This window comes from Schistocerca cancellata, chromosome 6 (assembly GCF_023864275.1).
Source record: "Schistocerca cancellata isolate TAMUIC-IGC-003103 chromosome 6, iqSchCanc2.1, whole genome shotgun sequence".
NCBI classification, from domain to species: domain Eukaryota; kingdom Metazoa; phylum Arthropoda; class Insecta; order Orthoptera; family Acrididae; genus Schistocerca; species Schistocerca cancellata.
Genome location: NC_064631.1, coordinates 4130277 through 4147324, shown reverse-complemented (window position 1 = coordinate 4147324; position 17048 = coordinate 4130277). Strand labels below are relative to the sequence as shown.

General features: G+C 54.7%; 18 non-coding genes across 18 annotated transcripts; all 18 read left to right on the top strand.

The window, feature by feature from the left end:
- The first annotated feature begins 242 nt into the window (after positions 1–242).
- LOC126090177 (5S ribosomal RNA) lies at positions 243–361 on the top strand. The gene has a single exon (XR_007521038.1). It is a non-coding gene; the product is annotated as a 5S ribosomal RNA (ribosomal RNA).
- An 852-nt stretch (positions 362–1213) lies between these two features.
- LOC126090176 (5S ribosomal RNA) lies at positions 1214–1332 on the top strand. The gene has a single exon (XR_007521037.1). It is a non-coding gene; the product is annotated as a 5S ribosomal RNA (ribosomal RNA).
- Positions 1333–2174: 842 nt separating this feature from the next.
- On the top strand, positions 2175–2293 carry LOC126089057 (5S ribosomal RNA). The gene has a single exon (XR_007520401.1). It is a non-coding gene; the product is annotated as a 5S ribosomal RNA (ribosomal RNA).
- Positions 2294–3131: 838 nt separating this feature from the next.
- LOC126090175 (5S ribosomal RNA) lies at positions 3132–3250 on the top strand. The gene has a single exon (XR_007521036.1). It is a non-coding gene; the product is annotated as a 5S ribosomal RNA (ribosomal RNA).
- Positions 3251–4101: 851 nt separating this feature from the next.
- On the top strand, positions 4102–4220 carry LOC126089056 (5S ribosomal RNA). The gene has a single exon (XR_007520400.1). It is a non-coding gene; the product is annotated as a 5S ribosomal RNA (ribosomal RNA).
- Positions 4221–5057: 837 nt separating this feature from the next.
- On the top strand, positions 5058–5176 carry LOC126089055 (5S ribosomal RNA). Its single transcript, XR_007520399.1, has one exon. It is a non-coding gene; the product is annotated as a 5S ribosomal RNA (ribosomal RNA).
- Positions 5177–6014: 838 nt separating this feature from the next.
- LOC126090173 (5S ribosomal RNA) lies at positions 6015–6133 on the top strand. The gene has a single exon (XR_007521034.1). It is a non-coding gene; the product is annotated as a 5S ribosomal RNA (ribosomal RNA).
- Positions 6134–6984: 851 nt separating this feature from the next.
- Positions 6985–7103, top strand: LOC126089054 (5S ribosomal RNA). Its single transcript, XR_007520398.1, has one exon. It is a non-coding gene; the product is annotated as a 5S ribosomal RNA (ribosomal RNA).
- Positions 7104–7940: 837 nt separating this feature from the next.
- Positions 7941–8059, top strand: LOC126089180 (5S ribosomal RNA). The gene has a single exon (XR_007520516.1). It is a non-coding gene; the product is annotated as a 5S ribosomal RNA (ribosomal RNA).
- Positions 8060–8906: 847 nt separating this feature from the next.
- Positions 8907–9025, top strand: LOC126090172 (5S ribosomal RNA). The gene has a single exon (XR_007521033.1). It is a non-coding gene; the product is annotated as a 5S ribosomal RNA (ribosomal RNA).
- Positions 9026–9869: 844 nt separating this feature from the next.
- Positions 9870–9988, top strand: LOC126090171 (5S ribosomal RNA). Its single transcript, XR_007521032.1, has one exon. It is a non-coding gene; the product is annotated as a 5S ribosomal RNA (ribosomal RNA).
- Positions 9989–10834: 846 nt separating this feature from the next.
- On the top strand, positions 10835–10953 carry LOC126089178 (5S ribosomal RNA). Its single transcript, XR_007520514.1, has one exon. It is a non-coding gene; the product is annotated as a 5S ribosomal RNA (ribosomal RNA).
- An 842-nt stretch (positions 10954–11795) lies between these two features.
- On the top strand, positions 11796–11914 carry LOC126090170 (5S ribosomal RNA). The gene has a single exon (XR_007521031.1). It is a non-coding gene; the product is annotated as a 5S ribosomal RNA (ribosomal RNA).
- An 847-nt stretch (positions 11915–12761) lies between these two features.
- LOC126090169 (5S ribosomal RNA) lies at positions 12762–12880 on the top strand. The gene has a single exon (XR_007521030.1). It is a non-coding gene; the product is annotated as a 5S ribosomal RNA (ribosomal RNA).
- An 845-nt stretch (positions 12881–13725) lies between these two features.
- On the top strand, positions 13726–13844 carry LOC126090168 (5S ribosomal RNA). Its single transcript, XR_007521029.1, has one exon. It is a non-coding gene; the product is annotated as a 5S ribosomal RNA (ribosomal RNA).
- Positions 13845–14690: 846 nt separating this feature from the next.
- On the top strand, positions 14691–14809 carry LOC126090167 (5S ribosomal RNA). The gene has a single exon (XR_007521028.1). It is a non-coding gene; the product is annotated as a 5S ribosomal RNA (ribosomal RNA).
- Positions 14810–15650: 841 nt separating this feature from the next.
- Positions 15651–15769, top strand: LOC126090166 (5S ribosomal RNA). Its single transcript, XR_007521027.1, has one exon. It is a non-coding gene; the product is annotated as a 5S ribosomal RNA (ribosomal RNA).
- An 851-nt stretch (positions 15770–16620) lies between these two features.
- Positions 16621–16739, top strand: LOC126089053 (5S ribosomal RNA). The gene has a single exon (XR_007520397.1). It is a non-coding gene; the product is annotated as a 5S ribosomal RNA (ribosomal RNA).
- The last annotated feature ends 309 nt before the right edge of the window (positions 16740–17048 follow it).

Below are 17048 nucleotides of genomic sequence, written 5' to 3'. Positions count from 1 at the left end.
GCACGCGCCCAGCGAATGACAGGGGGTGCAACGAGCAGCAGTGCGTCTCACACACGCGGCGGTGCGCCCGCCAATTCGGCCGTCACTCTGCTGGGACGCCGGGCGCGCCTCCCCGCGCCGTCCTCGAGGAACTGGCGGTTGCGGAAGGAAGCGCTTTCGTCAAATGCGGCCGAAAACTAACATTTTGTGTGTTGGGAGAAAAGCCGAACGCGAATTCTGCCGTGCTCCTACAATAGATGAGCGCCAACGGCCATACCATGATGAATACACCGGTTCTCGTCCGATCACCGAAGTTAAGCATCATCGGGCCCGGCTAGTACTTGGATGGGTGACCGCCTGGGAAACCCGGGTGCTGTTGGCTCCCTTCCTGTTTTTTTTTTTTTTTTGTTATGTCGCCATCCCAAATTTCAAACTACCTTTCTGTTGTGACAAAGATGCTTCCTTAAGCCTTTTAAACTACTGTAATGGAACGAAAATGCAGTAATTAACTCAGTTTGAGGGAGAATGTGCTAACCAAGTTTGCCAAGAAGACTTTGAAAACGACAAAACACTACGAATCGGCAGGTGATTTCTGAAATACGTCACCGCCTATTGTTGTGTAGGTGTGTTGAGTTCCAAATTTGATTTGTAACCACGAACTTATTCCTTAGTCGTCTCGTCTCGTCTCGTCTCGTCCCGCAGACGTTTGTCGTGCTTGCGCTGTCATATGGACCACGACCCGAGCGGCAGCGAGCGGCAGTCGAGCAAAGTCGGGACAAGTCGGGACGGGGACAGGGACAGGGATAGGAATGGTGCGAATGCACTGCAAACTACGCAGACACCTGGTGTGAGGCGAGGCGAGGCGAGGCGAGGCGAGGCGAGGAAGCCCACATCGCTACCAGTGGGCCCTCCAGCACGACACTGCCACACCCCGCACAGGCCCTCCGCTGAACACCAGGGACAAGATGCGTCCTCCGCTAGTGTCGAAGGCTGCACGCGCCCAGCGAATGACAGGGGGTGCAACGAGCAGCAGTGCGTCTCACACACGCGGCGGTGCGCCCGCCAATTCGGCCGTCACTCTGCTGGGACGCCGGGCGCGCCTCCCCGCGCCGTCCTCGAGGAACTGGCGGTTGCGGAAGGAAGCGCTTTCGTCAAATGCGGCCGAAAACTAACATTTTGTGTGTTGGGAGAAAAGCCGAACGCGAATTCTGCCGTGCTCCTACATTAGATGAGCGCCAACGGCCATACCATGATGAATACACCGGTTCTCGTCCGATCACCGAAGTTAAGCATCATCGGGCCCGGCTAGTACTTGGATGGGTGACCGCCTGGGAAACCCGGGTGCTGTTGGCTCCCTTCCTGTTTTTTTTTTTTTTTGTTATGTTGCCATCCCAAATTTCAAACTACCTTTCTGTTGTGACAAAGATGCTTCCTTAAGCCTTTTAAACTACTGTAATGGAACGAAAATGCAGTAATTAACTCAGTTTGAGGGAGAATGTGCTAACCAAGTTTGCCAAAAAGACTTTGAAAACGACAAAACAGTACGAATCGGCAGGTGATTTCTGAAATACGTCACCGCCTATTGTTGTGTAGGAGTGTAGAGTTCCAAATTTGATTTGTAACCACGAATTTATTCCTTAGTCGTCTCGTCTCGTCTCGTCCCGCAGACGTTTGTCGTGCTTGCGCTGTCATATGGACTACGACCCGAGCGGCAGCGAGCGGCAGTCGAGCAAAGTCGGGACAAGTCGGGACGGGAACAGGGACAGGGATAGGAATGGTGCGAATGCACTGCAAACTTACGCAGACACCTGGTGTGAGGCGAGGCGAGGCGAGGCGAGGCGAGGAAGCCCACATCGCTACCAGTGGGCCCTCCAGCACGACACTGCCACACCCCGCACAGGCCCTCCGCTGAACACCAGGGACAAGATGCGTCCTCCGCTAGTGTCGAAGGCTGCACGCGCCCAGCGAATGACAGGGGGTGCAACGAGCAGCAGTGCGTCTCACACACGCGGCGGTGCGCCCGCCAATTCGGCCGTCACTCTGCTGGGACGCCGGGCGCGCCTCCCCGCGCCGTCCTCGAGGAACTGGCGGTTGCGGAAGGAAGCGCTTTCGTCAAATGCGGCCGAAAACTAACATTTTGTGTGTTGGGAGAAAAGCCGAACGCGAATTCTGCCGTGCTCCTACATTAGATGAGCGCCAACGGCCATACCATGATGAATACACCGGTTCTCGTCCGATCACCGAAGTTAAGCATCATCGGGCCCGTCTAGTACTTGGATGGGTGACCGCCTGGGAAACCCGGGTGCTGTTGGCTCCCTTACTGTTTTTTTTTTTGTTATGTCGCCAGCCCAATTTTCAAACTACCTTTCTGTTGTGACAAAGATGCTTCCTTAAGCCTTTTAAACTACTGTAATGGAACGAAAATGCAGTAATTAACTCAGTTTGAGGGAGAATGTGCTAACCAAGTTTGCCAAGAAGACTTTGAAAACGACAAAACACTACGAATCGGCAGGTGATTTCTGAAATACGTCACCGCCTATTGTTGTGTAGGAGTGTAGAGTTCCAAATTTGATTTGTAACCACGAATTTATTCCTTAGTCGTCTCGTCTCGTCTCGTCCCGCAGACGTTTGTCGTGCTTGCGCTGTCATATGGACTACGACCCGAGCGGCAGCGAGCGGCAGTCGAGCAAAGTCGGGACAAGTCGGGACGGGGACAGGGACAGGGATAGGAATGGTGCGAATGCACTGCAAACTTACGCAGACACCTGGTGTGAGGCGAGGCGAGGCGAGGCGAGGCGAGGAAGCCCACATCGCTACCAGTGGGCCCTCCAGCACGACACTGCCACACCCCGCACAGGCCCTCCGCTGAACACCAGGGACAAGATGCGTCCTCCGCTAGTGTCGAAGGCTGCACGCGCCCAGCGAATGACAGGGGGTGCAACGAGCAGCAGTGCGTCTCACACACGCGGCGGTGCGCCCGCCAATTCGGCCGTCACTCTGCTGGGACGCCGGGCGCGCCTCCCCGCGCCGTCCTCGAGGAACTGGCGGTTGCGGAAGGAAGCGCTTTCGTCAAATGCGGCCGAAAACTAACATTTTGTGTGTTGGGAGAAAAGCCGAACGCGAATTCTGCCGTGCTCCTACATTAGATGAGCGCCAACGGCCATACCATGATGAATACACCGGTTCTCGTCCGATCACCGAAGTTAAGCATCATCGGGCCCGGCTAGTACTTGGATGGGTGACCGCCTGGGAAACCCGGGTGCTGTTGGCTCCCTTCCTGTTTTTTTTTTTTTTTGTTATGTCGCCATCCCAAATTTCAAACTACCTTTCTGTTGTGACAAAGATGCTTCCTTAAGCCTTTTAAACTACTGTAATGGAACGAAAATGCAGTAATTAACTCAGTTTGAGGGAGAATGTGCTAACCAAGTTTGCCAAGAAGACTTTGAAAACGACAAAACACTACGAATCGGCAGGTGATTTCTGAAATACGTCACCGCCTATTGTTGTGTAGGTGTGTTGAGTTCCAAATTTGATTTGTAACCACGAACTTATTCCTTAGTCGTCTCGTCTCGTCTCGTCTCGTCCCGCAGACGTTTGTCGTGCTTGCGCTGTCATATGGACCACGACCCGAGCGGCAGCGAGCGGCAGTCGAGCAAAGTCGGGACAAGTCGGGACGGGGACAGGGACAGGGATAGGAATGGTGCGAATGCACTGCAAACTACGCAGACACCTGGTGTGAGGCGAGGCGAGGCGAGGCGAGGCGAGGCGAGGAAGCCCACATCGCTACCAGTGGGCCCTCCAGCACGACACTGCCACACCCCGCACAGGCCCTCCGCTGAACACCAGGGACAAGATGCGTCCTCCGCTAGTGTCGAAGGCTGCACGCGCCCAGCGAATGACAGGGGGTGCAACGAGCAGCAGTGCGTCTCACACACGCGGCGGTGCGCCCGCCAATTCGGCCGTCACTCTGCTGGGACGCCGGGCGCGCCTCCCCGCGCCGTCCTCGAGGAACTGGCGGTTGCGGAAGGAAGCGCTTTCGTCAAATGCGGCCGAAAACTAACATTTTGTGTGTTGGGAGAAAAGCCGAACGCGAATTCTGCCGTGCTCCTACATTAGATGAGCGCCAACGGCCATACCATGATGAATACACCGGTTCTCGTCCGATCACCGAAGTTAAGCATCATCGGGCCCGTCTAGTACTTGGATGGGTGACCGCCTGGGAAACCCGGGTGCTGTTGGCTCCCTTACTGTTTTTTTTTTGTTATGTCGCCAGCCCAATTTTCAAACTACCTTTCTGTTGTGACAAAGATGCTTCCTTAAGCCTTTTAAACTACTGTAATGGAACGAAAATGCAGTAATTAACTCAGTTTGAGGGAGAATGTGCTAACCAAGTTTGCCAAGAAGACTTTGAAAACGACAAAACACTACGAATCGGCAGGTGATTTCTGAAATACGTCACCGCCTATTGTTGTGTAGGAGTGTAGAGTTCCAAATTTGATTTGTAACCACGAATTTATTCCTTAGTCGTCTCGTCTCGTCTCGTCCCGCAGACGTTTGTCGTGCTTGCGCTGTCATATGGACTACGACCCGAGCGGCAGCGAGCGGCAGTCGAGCAAAGTCGGGACAAGTCGGGACGGGAACAGGGACAGGGATAGGAATGGTGCGAATGCACTGCAAACTTACGCAGACACCTGGTGTGAGGCGAGGCGAGGCGAGGCGAGGCGAGGAAGCCCACATCGCTACCAGTGGGCCCTCCAGCACGACACTGCCACACCCCGCACAGGCCCTCCGCTGAACACCAGGGACAAGATGCGTCCTCCGCTAGTGTCGAAGGCTGCACGCGCCCAGCGAATGACAGGGGGTGCAACGAGCAGCAGTGCGTCTCACACACGCGGCGGTGCGCCCGCCAATTCGGCCGTCACTCTGCTGGGACGCCGGGCGCGCCTCCCCGCGCCGTCCTCGAGGAACTGGCGGTTGCGGAAGGAAGCGCTTTCGTCAAATGCGGCCGAAAACTAACATTTTGTGTGTTGGGAGAAAAGCCGAACGCGAATTCTGCCGTGCTCCTACATTAGATGAGCGCCAACGGCCATACCATGATGAATACACCGGTTCTCGTCCGATCACCGAAGTTAAGCATCATCGGGCCCGTCTAGTACTTGGATGGGTGACCGCCTGGGAAACCCGGGTGCTGTTGGCTCCCTTACTGTTTTTTTTTTTGTTATGTCGCCAGCCCAATTTTCAAACTACCTTTCTGTTGTGACAAAGATGCTTCCTTAAGCCTTTTAAACTACTGTAATGGAACGAAAATGCAGTAATTAACTCAGTTTGAGGGAGAATGTGCTAACCAAGTTTGCCAAGAAGACTTTGAAAACGACAAAACACTACGAATCGGCAGGTGATTTCTGAAATACGTCACCGCCTATTGTTGTGTAGGAGTGTAGAGTTCCAAATTTGATTTGTAACCACGAATTTATTCCTTAGTCGTCTCGTCTCGTCTCGTCCCGCAGACGTTTGTCGTGCTTGCGCTGTCATATGGACTACGACCCGAGCGGCAGCGAGCGGCAGTCGAGCAAAGTCGGGACAAGTCGGGACGGGGACAGGGACAGGGATAGGAATGGTGCGAATGCACTGCAAACTTACGCAGACACCTGGTGTGAGGCGAGGCGAGGCGAGGCGAGGCGAGGAAGCCCACATCGCTACCAGTGGGCCCTCCAGCACGACACTGCCACACCCCGCACAGGCCCTCCGCTGAACACCAGGGACAAGATGCGTCCTCCGCTAGTGTCGAAGGCTGCACGCGCCCAGCGAATGACAGGGGGTGCAACGAGCAGCAGTGCGTCTCACACACGCGGCGGTGCGCCCGCCAATTCGGCCGTCACTCTGCTGGGACGCCGGGCGCGCCTCCCCGCGCCGTCCTCGAGGAACTGGCGGTTGCGGAAGGAAGCGCTTTCGTCAAATGCGGCCGAAAACTAACATTTTGTGTGTTGGGAGAAAAGCCGAACGCGAATTCTGCCGTGCTCCTACATTAGATGAGCGCCAACGGCCATACCATGATGAATACACCGGTTCTCGTCCGATCACCGAAGTTAAGCATCATCGGGCCCGGCTAGTACTTGGATGGGTGACCGCCTGGGAAACCCGGGTGCTGTTGGCTCCCTTCCTGTTTTTTTTTTTTTTTGTTATGTCGCCATCCCAAATTTCAAACTACCTTTCTGTTGTGACAAAGATGCTTCCTTAAGCCTTTTAAACTACTGTAATGGAACGAAAATGCAGTAATTAACTCAGTTTGAGGGAGAATGTGCTAACCAAGTTTGCCAAGAAGACTTTGAAAACGACAAAACACTACGAATCGGCAGGTGATTTCTGAAATACGTCACCGCCTATTGTTGTGTAGGTGTGTTGAGTTCCAAATTTGATTTGTAACCACGAACTTATTCCTTAGTCGTCTCGTCTCGTCTCGTCTCGTCCCGCAGACGTTTGTCGTGCTTGCGCTGTCATATGGACCACGACCCGAGCGGCAGCGAGCGGCAGTCGAGCAAAGTCGGGACAAGTCGGGACGGGGACAGGGACAGGGATAGGAATGGTGCGAATGCACTGCAAACTACGCAGACACCTGGTGTGAGGCGAGGCGAGGCGAGGCGAGGCGAGGCGAGGAAGCCCACATCGCTACCAGTGGGCCCTCCAGCACGACACTGCCACACCCCGCACAGGCCCTCCGCTGAACACCAGGGACAAGATGCGTCCTCCGCTAGTGTCGAAGGCTGCACGCGCCCAGCGAATGACAGGGGGTGCAACGAGCAGCAGTGCGTCTCACACACGCGGCGGTGCGCCCGCCAATTCGGCCGTCACTCTGCTGGGACGCCGGGCGCGCCTCCCCGCGCCGTCCTCGAGGAACTGGCGGTTGCGGAAGGAAGCGCTTTCGTCAAATGCGGCCGAAAACTAACATTTTGTGTGTTGGGAGAAAAGCCGAACGCGAATTCTGCCGTGCTCCTACATTAGATGAGCGCCAACGGCCATACCATGATGAATACACCGGTTCTCGTCCGATCACCGAAGTTAAGCATCATCGGGCCCGTCTAGTACTTGGATGGGTGACCGCCTGGGAAACCCGGGTGCTGTTGGCTCCCTTACTGTTTTTTTTTTGTTATGTCGCCAGCCCAATTTTCAAACTACCTTTCTGTTGTGACAAAGATGCTTCCTTAAGCCTTTTAAACTACTGTAATGGAACGAAAATGCAGTAATTAACTCAGTTTGAGGGAGAATGTGCTAACCAAGTTTGCCAAGAAGACTTTGAAAACGACAAAACACTACGAATCGGCAGGTGATTTCTGAAATACGTCACCGCCTATTGTTGTGTAGGAGTGTAGAGTTCCAAATTTGATTTGTAACCACGAATTTATTCCTTAGTCGTCTCGTCTCGTCTCGTCCCGCAGACGTTTGTCGTGCTTGCGCTGTCATATGGACTACGACCCGAGCGGCAGCGAGCGGCAGTCGAGCAAAGTCGGGACAAGTCGGGACGGGGACAGGGACAGGGATAGGAATGGTGCGAATGCACTGCAAACTTACGCAGACACCTGGTGTGTGGCGAGGCGAGGCGAGGCGAGGCGAGGAAGCCCACATCGCTACCAGTGGGCCCTCCAGCACGACACTGCCACACCCCGCACAGGCCCTCCGCTGAACACCAGGGACAAGATGCGTCCTCCGCTAGTGTCGAAGGCTGCACGCGCCCAGCGAATGACAGGGGGTGCAACGAGCAGCAGTGCGTCTCACACACGCGGCGGTGCGCCCGCCAATTCGGCCGTCACTCTGCTGGGACGCCGGGCGCGCCTCCCCGCGCCGTCCTCGAGGAACTGGCGGTTGCGGAAGGAAGCGCTTTCGTCAAATGCGGCCGAAAACTAACATTTTGTGCGTTGGGAGAAAAGCCGAACGCGAATTCTGCCGTGCTCCTACATTAGATGAGCGCCAACGGCCTTACCATGATGAATACACCGGTTCTCGTCCGATCACCGAAGTTAAGCATCATCGGGCCCGGCTAGTACTTGGATGGGTGACCGCCTGGGAAACCCGGGTGCTGTTGGCTCCCTTACTGTTTTTTTTTTTGTTATGTCGCCAGCCCAATTTTCAAACTACCTTTCTGTTGTGACAAAGATGCTTCCTTAAGCCTTTTAAACTACTGTAATGGAACGAAAATGCAGTAATTAACTCAGTTTGAGGGAGAATGTGCTAACCAAGTTTGCCAAGAAGACTTTGAAAACGACAAAACACTACGAATCGGCAGGTGATTTCTGAAATACGTCACCGCCTATTGTTGTGTAGGTGTGTTGAGTTCCAAATTTGATTTGTAACCACGAACTTATTCCTTAGTCGTCTCGTCTCGTCTCGTCTCGTCCCGCAGACGTTTGTCGTGCTTGCGCTGTCATATGGACCACGACCCGAGCGGCAGCGAGCGGCAGTCGAGCAAAGTCGGGACAAGTCGGGACGGGGACAGGGACAGGGATAGGAATGGTGCGAATGCACTGCAAACTACGCAGACACCTGGTGTGAGGCGAGGCGAGGCGAGGCGAGGCGAGGCGAGGAAGCCCACATCGCTACCAGTGGGCCCTCCAGCACGACACTGCCACACCCCGCACAGGCCCTCCGCTGAACACCAGGGACAAGATGCGTCCTCCGCTAGTGTCGAAGGCTGCACGCGCCCAGCGAATGACAGGGGGTGCAACGAGCAGCAGTGCGTCTCACACACGCGGCGGTGCGCCCGCCAATTCGGCCGTCACTCTGCTGGGACGCCGGGCGCGCCTCCCCGCGCCGTCCTCGAGGAACTGGCGGTTGCGGAAGGAAGCGCTTTCGTCAAATGCGGCCGAAAACTAACATTTTGTGTGTTGGGAGAAAAGCCGAACGCGAATTCTGCCGTGCTCCTACATTAGATGAGCGCCAACGGCCATACCATGATGAATACACCGGTTCTCGTCCGATCACCGAAGTTAAGCATCATCGGGCCCGGCTAGTACTTGGATGGGTGACCGCCTGGGAAACCCGGGTGCTGTTGGCTCCCTTCCTGTTTTTTTTTTTTTTTTTGTTATGTCGCCATCCCAAATTTCAAACTACCTTTCTGTTGTGACAAAGATGCTTCCTTAAGCCTTTTAAACTACTGTAATGGTACGAAAATGCAGTAATTAACTCAGTTTGAGGGAGAATGTGCTAACCAAGTTTGCCAAAAAGACTTTGAAAACGACAAAACAGTACGAATCGGCAGGTGATTTCTGAAATACGTCACCGCCTATTGTTGTGTAGGAGTGTAGAGTTCCAAATTTGATTTGTAACCACGAATTTATTCCTTAGTCGTCTCGTCTCGTCTCGTCCCGCAGACGTTTGTCGTGCTTGCGCTGTCATATGGACTACGACCCGAGCGGCAGCGAGCGGCAGTCGAGCAAAGTCGGGACAAGTCGGGACGGGGACAGGGACAGGGATAGGAATGGTGCGAATGCACTGCAAACTTACGCAGACACCTGGTGTGAGGCGAGGTGAGGCGAGGCGAGGCGAGGAAGCCCACATCGCTACCAGTGGGCCCTCCAGCACGACACTGCCACACCCCGCACAGGCCCTCCGCTGAACACCAGGGACAAGATGCGTCCTCCGCTAGTGTCGAAGGCTGCACGCGCCCAGCGAATGACAGGGGGTGCAACGAGCAGCAGTGCGTCTCACACACGCGGCGGTGCGCCCGCCAATTCGGCCGTCACTCTGCTGGGACGCCGGGCGCGCCTCCCCGCGCCGTCCTCGAGGAACTGGCGGTTGCGGAAGGAAGCGCTTTCGTCAAATGCGGCCGAAAACTAACATTTTGTGTGTTGGGAGAAAAGCCGAACGCGAATTCTGCCGTGCTCCTACATTAGATGAGCGCCAACGGCCATACCATGATGAATACACCGGTTCTCGTCCGATCACCGAAGTTAAGCATCATCGGGCCCGGCTAGTACTTGGATGGGTGACCGCCTGGGAAACCCGGGTGCTGTTGGCTCCCTTACTGTTTTTTTTTTGTTATGTCGCCAGCCCAATTTTCAAACTACCTTTCTGTTGTGACAAAGATGCTTCCTTAAGCCTTTTAAACTACTGTAATGGAACGAAAATGCAGTAATTAACTCAGTTTGAGGGAGAATGTGCTAACCAAGTTTGCCAAGAAGACTTTGAAAACGACAAAACACTACGAATCGGCAGGTGATTTCTGAAATACGTCACCGCCTATTGTTGTGTAGGTGTGTTGAGTTCCAAATTTGATTTGTAACCACGAACTTATTCCTTAGTCGTCTCGTCTCGTCTCGTCTCGTCCCGCAGACGTTTGTCGTGCTTGCGCTGTCATATGGACCACGACCCGAGCGGCAGCGAGCGGCAGTCGAGCAAAGTCGGGACAAGTCGGGACGGGGACAGGGACAGGGATAGGAATGGTGCGAATGCACTGCAAACTACGCAGACACCTGGTGTGAGGCGAGGCGAGGCGAGGCGAGGCGAGGCGAGGAAGCCCACATCGCTACCAGTGGGCCCTCCAGCACGACACTGCCACACCCCGCACAGGCCCTCCGCTGAACACCAGGGACAAGATGCGTCCTCCGCTAGTGTCGAAGGCTGCACGCGCCCAGCGAATGACAGGGGGTGCAACGAGCAGCAGTGCGTCTCACACACGCGGCGGTGCGCCCGCCAATTCGGCCGTCACTCTGCTGGGACGCCGGGCGCGCCTCCCCGCGCCGTCCTCGAGGAACTGGCGGTTGCGGAAGGAAGCGCTTTCGTCAAATGCGGCCGAAAACTAACATTTTGTGCGTTGGGAGAAAAGCCGAACGCGAATTCTGCCGTGCTCCTACATTAGATGAGCGCCAACGGCCTTACCATGATGAATACACCGGTTCTCGTCCGATCACCGAAGTTAAGCATCATCGGGCCCGGCTAGTACTTGGATGGGTGACCGCCTGGGAAACCCGGGTGCTGTTGGCTCCCTTCCTGTTTTTTTTTTTTTTTGTTATGTCGCCATCCCAAATTTCAAACTACCTTTCTGTTGTGACAAAGATGCTTCCTTAAGCCTTTTAAACTACTGTAATGGTACGAAAATGCAGTAATTAACTCAGTTTGAGGGAGAATGTGCTAACCAAGTTTGCCAAAAAGACTTTGAAAACGACAAAACAGTACGAATCGGCAGGTGATTTCTGAAATACGTCACCGCCTATTGTTGTGTAGGAGTGTAGAGTTCCAAATTTGATTTGTAACCACGAATTTATTCCTTAGTCGTCTCGTCTCGTCTCGTCCCGCAGACGTTTGTCGTGCTTGCGTTGTCATATGGACTACGACCCGAGCGGCAGCGAGCGGCAGTCGAGCAAAGTCGGGACAAGTCGGGACGGGGACAGGGACAGGGATAGGAATGGTGCGAATGCACTGCAAACTTACGCAGACACCTGGTGTGAGGCGAGGTGAGGCGAGGCGAGGCGAGGAAGCCCACATCGCTACCAGTGGGCCCTCCAGCACGACACTGCCACACCCCGCACAGGCCCTCCGCTGAACACCAGGGACAAGATGCGTCCTCCGCTAGTGTCGAAGGCTGCACGCACCCAGCGAATGACAGGGGGTACAACGAGCAGCAGTGCGTCTCACACACGCGGCGGTGCGCCCGCCAATTCGGCCGTCACTCTGCTGGGACGCCGGGCGCGCCTCCCCGCGCCGTCCTCGAGGAACTGGCGGTTGCGGAAGGAAGCGCTTTCGTCAAATGCGGCCGAAAACTAACATTTTGTGTGTTGGGAGAAAAGCCGAACGCGAATTCTGCCGTGCTCCTACATTAGATGAGCGCCAACGGCCATACCATGATGAATACACCGGTTCTCGTCCGATCACCGAAGTTAAGCATCATCGGGCCCGGCTAGTACTTGGATGGGTGACCGCCTGGGAAACCCGGGTGCTGTTGGCTCCCTTACTGTTTTTTTTTTTGTTATGTCGCCAGCCCAATTTTCAAACTACCTTTCTGTTGTGACAAAGATGCTTCCTTAAGCCTTTTAAACTACTGTAATGGAACGAAAATGCAGTAATTAACTCAGTTTGAGGGAGAATGTGCTAACCAAGTTTGCCAAGAAGACTTTGAAAACGACAAAACACTACGAATCGGCAGGTGATTTCTGAAATACGTCACCGCCTATTGTTGTGTAGGTGTGTTGAGTTCCAAATTTGATTTGTAACCACGAACTTATTCCTTAGTCGTCTCGTCTCGTCTCGTCTCGTCCCGCAGACGTTTGTCGTGCTTGCGCTGTCATATGGACCACGACCCGAGCGGCAGCGAGCGGCAGTCGAGCAAAGTCGGGACAAGTCGGGACGGGGACAGGGACAGGGATAGGAATGGTGCGAATGCACTGCAAACTACGCAGACACCTGGTGTGAGGCGAGGCGAGGCGAGGCGAGGCGAGGCGAGGAAGCCCACATCGCTACCAGTGGGCCCTCCAGCACGACACTGCCACACCCCGCACAGGCCCTCCGCTGAACACCAGGGACAAGATGCGTCCTCCGCTAGTGTCGAAGGCTGCACGCGCCCAGCGAATGACAGGGGGTGCAACGAGCAGCAGTGCGTCTCACACACGCGGCGGTGCGCCCGCCAATTCGGCCGTCACTCTGCTGGGACGCCGGGCGCGCCTCCCCGCGCCGTCCTCGAGGAACTGGCGGTTGCGGAAGGAAGCGCTTTCGTCAAATGCGGCCGAAAACTAACATTTTGTGTGTTGGGAGAAAAGCCGAACGCGAATTCTGCCGTGCTCCTACGTTAGATGAGCGCCAACGGCCATACCATGATGAATACACCGGTTCTCGTCCGATCACCGAAGTTAAGCATCATCGGGCCCGGCTAGTACTTGGATGGGTGACCGCCTGGGAAACCCGGGTGCTGTTGGCTCCCTTCCTGTTTTTTTTTTTTTTTTTTGTTATGTCGCCATCCCAAATTTCAAACTACCTTTCTGTTGTGACAAAGATGCTTCCTTAAGCCTTTTAAACTACTGTAATGGTACGAAAATGCAGTAATTAACTCAGTTTGAGGGAGAATGTGCTAACCAAGTTTGCCAAAAAGACTTTGAAAACGACAAAACAGTACGAATCGGCAGGTGATTTCTGAAATACGTCACCGCCTATTGTTGTGTAGGAGTGTAGAGTTCCAAATTTGATTTGTAACCACGAATTTATTCCTTAGTCGTCTCGTCTCGTCTCGTCCCGCAGACGTTTGTCGTGCTTGCGCTGTCATATGGACTACGACCCGAGCGGCAGCGAGCGGCAGTCGAGCAAAGTCGGGACAAGTCGGGACGGGGACAGGGACAGGGATAGGAATGGTGCGAATGCACTGCAAACTTACGCAGACACCTGGTGTGAGGCGAGGTGAGGCGAGGCGAGGCGAGGAAGCCCACATCGCTACCAGTGGGCCCTCCAGCACGACACTGCCACACCCCGCACAGGCCCTCCGCTGAACACCAGGGACAAGATGCGTCCTCCGCTAGTGTCGAAGGCTGCACGCGCCCAGCGAATGACAGGGGGTGCAACGAGCAGCAGTGCGTCTCACACACGCGGCGGTGCGCCCGCCAATTCGGCCGTCACTCTGCTGGGACGCCGGGCGCGCCTCCCCGCGCCGTCCTCGAGGAACTGGCGGTTGCGGAAGGAAGCGCTTTCGTCAAATGCGGCCGAAAACTAACATTTTGTGTGTTGGGAGAAAAGCCGAACGCGAATTCTGCCGTGCTCCTACATTAGATGAGCGCCAACGGCCATACCATGATGAATACACCGGTTCTCGTCCGATCACCGAAGTTAAGCATCATCGGGCCCGGCTAGTACTTGGATGGGTGACCGCCTGGGAAACCCGGGTGCTGTTGGCTCCCTTACTGTTTTTTTTTTGTTATGTCGCCAGCCCAATTTTCAAACTACCTTTCTGTTGTGACAAAGATGCTTCCTTAAGCCTTTTAAACTACTGTAATGGAACGAAAATGCAGTAATTAACTCAGTTTGAGGGAGAATGTGCTAACCAAGTTTGCCAAGAAGACTTTGAAAACGACAAAACACTACGAATCGGCAGGTGATTTCTGAAATACGTCACCGCCTATTGTTGTGTAGGTGTGTTGAGTTCCAAATTTGATTTGTAACCACGAACTTATTCCTTAGTCGTCTCGTCTCGTCTCGTCTCGTCCCGCAGACGTTTGTCGTGCTTGCGCTGTCATATGGACCACGACCCGAGCGGCAGCGAGCGGCAGTCGAGCAAAGTCGGGACAAGTCGGGACGGGGACAGGGACAGGGATAGGAATGGTGCGAATGCACTGCAAACTACGCAGACACCTGGTGTGAGGCGAGGCGAGGCGAGGCGAGGCGAGGCGAGGAAGCCCACATCGCTACCAGTGGGCCCTCCAGCACGACACTGCCACACCCCGCACAGGCCCTCCGCTGAACACCAGGGACAAGATGCGTCCTCCGCTAGTGTCGAAGGCTGCACGCGCCCAGCGAATGACAGGGGGTGCAACGAGCAGCAGTGCGTCTCACACACGCGGCGGTGCGCCCGCCAATTCGGCCGTCACTCTGCTGGGACGCCGGGCGCGCCTCCCCGCGCCGTCCTCGAGGAACTGGCGGTTGCGGAAGGAAGCGCTTTCGTCAAATGCGGCCGAAAACTAACATTTTGTGTGTTGGGAGAAAAGCCGAACGCGAATTCTGCCGTGCTCCTACATTAGATGAGCGCCAACGGCCATACCATGATGAATACACCGGTTCTCGTCCGATCACCGAAGTTAAGCATCATCGGGCCCGGCTAGTACTTGGATGGGTGACCGCCTGGGAAACCCGGGTGCTGTTGGCTCCCTTCCTGTTTTTTTTTTTTTTGTTATGTTGCCATCCCAAATTTCAAACTACCTTTCTGTTGTGACAAAGATGCTTCCTTAAGCCTTTTAAACTACTGTAATGGAACGAAAATGCAGTAATTAACTCAGTTTGAGGGAGAATGTGCTAACCAAGTTTGCCAAAAAGACTTTGAAAACGACAAAACAGTACGAATCGGCAGGTGATTTCTGAAATACGTCACCGCCTATTGTTGTGTAGGAGTGTAGAGTTCCAAATTTGATTTGTAACCACGAATTTATTCCTTAGTCGTCTCGTCTCGTCTCGTCCCGCAGACGTTTGTCGTGCTTGCGCTGTCATATGGACTACGACCCGAGCGGCAGCGAGCGGCAGTCGAGCAAAGTCGGGACAAGTCGGGACGGGGACAGGGACAGGGATAGGAATGGTGCGAATGCACTGCAAACTTACGCAGACACCTGGTGTGAGGCGAGGCGAGGCGAGGCGAGGCGAGGAAGCCCACATCGCTACCAGTGGGCCCTCCAGCACGACACTGCCACACCCCGCACAGGCCCTCCGCTGAACACCAGGGACAAGATGCGTCCTCCGCTAGTGTCGAAGGCTGCACGCGCCCAGCGAATGACAGGGGGTGCAACGAGCAGCAGTGCGTCTCACACACGCGGCGGTGCGCCCGCCAATTCGGCCGTCACTCTGCTGGGACGCCGGGCGCGCCTCCCCGCGCCGTCCTCGAGGAACTGGCGGTTGCGGAAGGAAGCGCTTTCGTCAAATGCGGCCGAAAACTAACATTTTGTGTGTTGGGAGAAAAGCCGAACGCGAATTCTGCCGTGCTCCTACATTAGATGAGCGCCAACGGCCATACCATGATGAATACACCGGTTCTCGTCCGATCACCGAAGTTAAGCATCATCGGGCCCGGCTAGTACTTGGATGGGTGACCGCCTGGGAAACCCGGGTGCTGTTGGCTCCCTTCCTGTTTTTTTTTTTTTTTGTTATGTCGCCATCCCAAATTTCAAACTACCTTTCTGTTGTGACAAAGATGCTTCCTTAAGCCTTTTAAACTACTGTAATGGAACGAAAATGCAGTAATTAACTCAGTTTGAGGGAGAATGTGCTAACCAAGTTTGCCAAGAAGACTTTGAAAACGACAAAACACTACGAATCGGCAGGTGATTTCTGAAATACGTCACCGCCTATTGTTGTGTAGGTGTGTTGAGTTCCAAATTTGATTTGTAACCACGAACTTATTCCTTAGTCGTCTCGTCTCGTCTCGTCTCGTCCCGCAGACGTTTGTCGTGCTTGCGCTGTCATATGGACCACGACCCGAGCGGCAGCGAGCGGCAGTCGAGCAAAGTCGGGACAAGTCGGGACGGGGACAGGGACAGGGATAGGAATGGTGCGAATGCACTGCAAACTACGCAGACACCTGGTGTGAGGCGAGGCGAGGCGAGGCGAGGCGAGGCGAGGAAGCCCACATCGCTACCAGTGGGCCCTCCAGCACGACACTGCCACACCCCGCACAGGCCCTCCGCTGAACACCAGGGACAAGATGCGTCCTCCGCTAGTGTCGAAGGCTGCACGCGCCCAGCGAATGACAGGGGGTGCAACGAGCAGCAGTGCGTCTCACACACGCGGCGGTGCGCCCGCCAATTCGGCCGTCACTCTGCTGGGACGCCGGGCGCGCCTCCCCGCGCCGTCCTCGAGGAACTGGCGGTTGCGGAAGGAAGCGCTTTCGTCAAATGCGGCCGAAAACTAACATTTTGTGTGTTGGGAGAAAAGCCGAACGCGAATTCTGCCGTGCTCCTACATTAGATGAGCGCCAACGGCCATACCATGATGAATACACCGGTTCTCGTCCGATCACCGAAGTTAAGCATCATCGGGCCCGTCTAGTACTTGGATGGGTGACCGCCTGGGAAACCCGGGTGCTGTTGGCTCCCTTACTGTTTTTTTTTTGTTATGTCGCCAGCCCAATTTTCAAACTACCTTTCTGTTGTGACAAAGATGCTTCCTTAAGCCTTTTAAACTACTGTAATGGAACGAAAATGCAGTAATTAACTCAGTTTGAGGGAGAATGTGCTAACCAAGTTTGCCAAGAAGACTTTGAAAACGACAAAACACTACGAATCGGCAGGTGATTTCTGAAATACGTCACCGCCTATTGTTGTGTAGGAGTGTAGAGTTCCAAATTTGATTTGTAACCACGAATTTATTCCTTAGTCGTCTCGTCTCGTCTCGTCCCGCAG